The sequence below is a fragment of the Aulonocara sp. 'chitande type north' Nkhata Bay genome, linkage group LG1 (assembly GCF_057382095.1).
Source record: "Aulonocara sp. 'chitande type north' Nkhata Bay isolate Kocher_YH1m ecotype deep benthic linkage group LG1, A_spYH_male_GT1.1, whole genome shotgun sequence".
Lineage (NCBI taxonomy): Eukaryota > Metazoa > Chordata > Actinopteri > Cichliformes > Cichlidae > Aulonocara > Aulonocara sp. 'chitande type north' Nkhata Bay.
This window is the reverse complement of record NC_141344.1, coordinates 9,776,392-9,779,863: the sequence shown is the minus strand read 5'-3', so window position 1 is coordinate 9,779,863 and position 3,472 is coordinate 9,776,392. Positions and strand designations below refer to the sequence as shown.

The 3,472-nt window shown below is 46.3% G+C and overlaps 1 pseudogene; it reads right to left on the bottom strand.

Annotated features, from left to right (window-relative positions):
- Positions 1-967: 967 nt before the first annotated feature.
- LOC147338679 (uncharacterized) lies at positions 968-1,705 on the bottom strand (annotated as a pseudogene).
- Between the last annotated feature and the right edge of the window lie 1,767 nt (positions 1,706-3,472).

Here is a 3,472-nt window from a genome sequence, read left to right as displayed (position 1 = left end):
TCAATCCACGAGTGGGGCACAAAAAGGAATTGGCAGAAACACCAGAGGGCCAAAACATCAGCTAAGACCAAACTGACCAACCTGTCCACTGCTTAATGCCACACACCTGGATCCTGGAATGCTTACATATGTACAAGATCAACAGGAATTCAATGGGGATGTCGCAAACAACAGCAAACAAGCAAAAACTTTAGCCACCTCCTCTGCATGAATGACATGAAGCTGTATGCCAGGAGTGAACAAGACAGCAATTCACTGATCCACACCACTAGGATTTACAGCAATGACACTGGAATGTCATTCGGACTGGAAAAGTGGAGTAGGATGGTAATAAAGAGAGTCAGAACTGAAGGCATTGTACTACCAGAAGGCAACATTGCAGACATTGAAGACAACTACAAGTACCTGAGGGATCCCAAAGGCAAATGGGAGAGTTGGAACCAGAGTCAGCTGAATGGGGAAAACAAGATTCGTGCAAGCAACACCTATATCCTGCCAATTGTCAGATACCCTGCTGGGTTAATAAGCTGACAAAAGGAGGAGCTAGAAGCCACTGACATCAAGACAAGGAAGCTCCTTACCATGCATGGAGGATTTCACCCCAAGTCCAGCACCCTGAGGCTGTATGCTAAGCAGAAGGAAGGAGGTTGAGGACCAGTGAGTGTCAGAACCTCTATCCAAGTTGAAACAACGAAGATGCATGAGTACATTAAGAACCTGGTCACAACTAATGATGTGCTTAGTGAATATCTCAGGCAGCAGAAACCTGAGAAAGAGGGCAAGAGGAGGAACCATGATTAAAGGACAGGCTCCTGCATGGCATGTACCACCGACAGATTGAAGAAGTGACTGATATTGGAATATCTTACCGGTGGCTGCACAAAGCATTACTGCAAGATGCTAGCAGGCAGGGCATACATGGAATGCCATAACCAAGTGGCCGGCATAGTATACAGAAACATCTGTGTTAACGAGCTACTTGCGCTGACGCGTTGACGCTGTGCAGCCCCATGCCCGGGGCGATCCGTGTTAACTCGCTAACGGCAATTTGACGCATTAATGCGGTTATGGCATTAACATCATTTAACGAGATTAACGCTGACAGCACTAATTCATGGATGTTTGTTGTCTCATCCTGGAGTGTGGTGCTGATACTCAGTAGTCCCCAGCCTCCTTCCTTCCACTTAGCATACAGCCTCAGGGTGCTGGACTTGGGGTGAAACCCTCCATGCATGGTCAAGAGCTGCCTGGTCTTGATGTCAGTGGCTTCTAGCTCCTCCTTTTGTCAGCTTATTAACCCAGCAGGGTATCTGACAATTGGCAGGATATAGGTGTTAATAGCCCAGATCTTGTTCTTACTGTTCAGCTGACTGCTCAGTACTTGTCTGACCCTCTGCAGGTACTTGGTGGTTGCAGCTTTCCTAGCGGCCTCTTCATGGTTCCCATTTGCCTTTGGGATCCCCAGGTACTTGTAGCTGTCCTCTATCTCTGCAATGTTGCCTTCTGGTAGTTCGATCCCCTCAGTTCTGACTACCTTCCCTCTCTTTGTTATCATCTGACTAAATTTCTCCAGTCCAAACGACATTCCGATGTCATTGCTGTATAGCCTGGTAGTGTGGATCAGTGAATCGATGTCTCATTCACTCTTGACATACAGCTTGATGTCATCCATGTACAGGAGGTGGCTGACAACTGCTCTATTCTGTAGTTGGTATCCGTAGCCAGTCTTGGTAATGACCTCACTGAGGGGGTTCAAGCCTATGCAGAACAGCAGTGGGGACAGCACATCTCCTTGGTAGATTCCACACTTGATGGTGACTTGTGCTATGGGCTTGAAGTTGGCCTCTAGTGTTGTCCACCACATCCCCACTGAGTTCCTGATGAAGGCTCTTAGAGTCCTGTTGATCTTGTATAGGTCTAGGCATTCCAGGATCCAGGTGTGCGGCAGTGCACAGGTTGGTCAGCCTAGTCTTGGAGTCTCAGCTGACTGCTCGGTCTACCAGTAGCTGGTGTTTTGCGTCTCTGGTATTCTTGCCAATCCCTTTCTGTGCCCCACTCATGTATTGACCCATGTGTCTGTTCATCTTAGCCGCTATTATGCCTGACAGGAGCTTCCATGTGGTACTGAGGCAGGTTACTGTCCAGTAGTTGGATGGTACCGGTCCCTTCTGGGTGTCCTTGAGGATCAGGACTGTCCGGCCTTTGGTTAGCCATTCCGAGTGTCTCTCGTCAACTAGCAGCTGGTTCATTTGTGCTGCCAGATGCTCACGGAATGCAGTCAGCTTCTTCAGCCAGTAGGTGTGAACCATGTCGGGCCTGGTGCTGTCCAACTCTTCATACTGGAGACCCTTTCTTGGATATCTGCCACTGCGATGGTTACTGGTCCCTGTTCAGGGAGGTTGCTGTGGTCTGTTCTCAGATCCACTAGCCACTGAGCATTGCCGTTATGGGTTGTGTCCTTCTCCCATGTGCTCTTCCAGTATTGTTCTGTCTCCAGCCCTGGTGGTGCTATTCTTGTTCCCCTGCCACTGAGAGTACACTTTGGCTGGGGCCATGGAGAACAGCTGGTTTATTCTCCTGCCTTCTATCTCTCTGTTGTACCTCTTCAAGGGGCTGTCCAAGGCTGTGAGTCTTTGCTTGGCAGTTTCCAAGGCCTCAGGTATGGACAGCTTGCTGTACTTTAAAGGCACCTTCTTTGTTGCACCATTCTGCAACTCCCATAGTTGACTAACCTCCAGAGGTGGGACCAAGTCATTGTTTTGCAAGTCTCAAGTAAGTCTCAAGTCTTTATCCTCAAGTCTCAAGTCAAGTCTCAAGTAATGTCAGGCAAGTCAGAGTCGAGTCTCAAGTCACTGGTGTAAAAGTCCGAGTCAAGTCACAAGTCTGAAACTTTGAATTTCAAGTCCTTTCGAGTCTTAAAAAAAAAACAAACGAAAAAATAATGTTGCAGTTATGCTAAATGTAAATATTAGACCATGTAATTTTAAAATCTGTGTTTTTCTCAACACATGACAAAATAGTGAACTTAGAAAATATACACAAATTGTGAAATTGCACCTCTTTAAAATGCAGCTCAATTAAACCTAGCTCCAAGAATAATTTTCACCGACAGTTCTGAGATAAGCTGCATGTTATTCTTGGATGCGGTTGTAGGACCAGCTTTAAAATCGCATGACAAAAATATCATACACATTAAAAAAAACTGTATCACCAACGTAGCCTGGACAACATTTGCTAGTTAGATGAAGTCAGCTATCTCATCCTAGCATATTTATATGCATATTTATAATTACACGGTTCTTGGAGTGAGTGCATACACTCATGAAGTTTAGTAACTTCAGGTCACTGCAACAAGCCCAGGTACAGTTTACCGACGGATGGGTACAGGACCTTGAAACGCACCGTGTAGAACGAAAGACCATCGTACGTATCATAAGTTTACCAGTCTCACAAATTGTCGTCATAAATACAC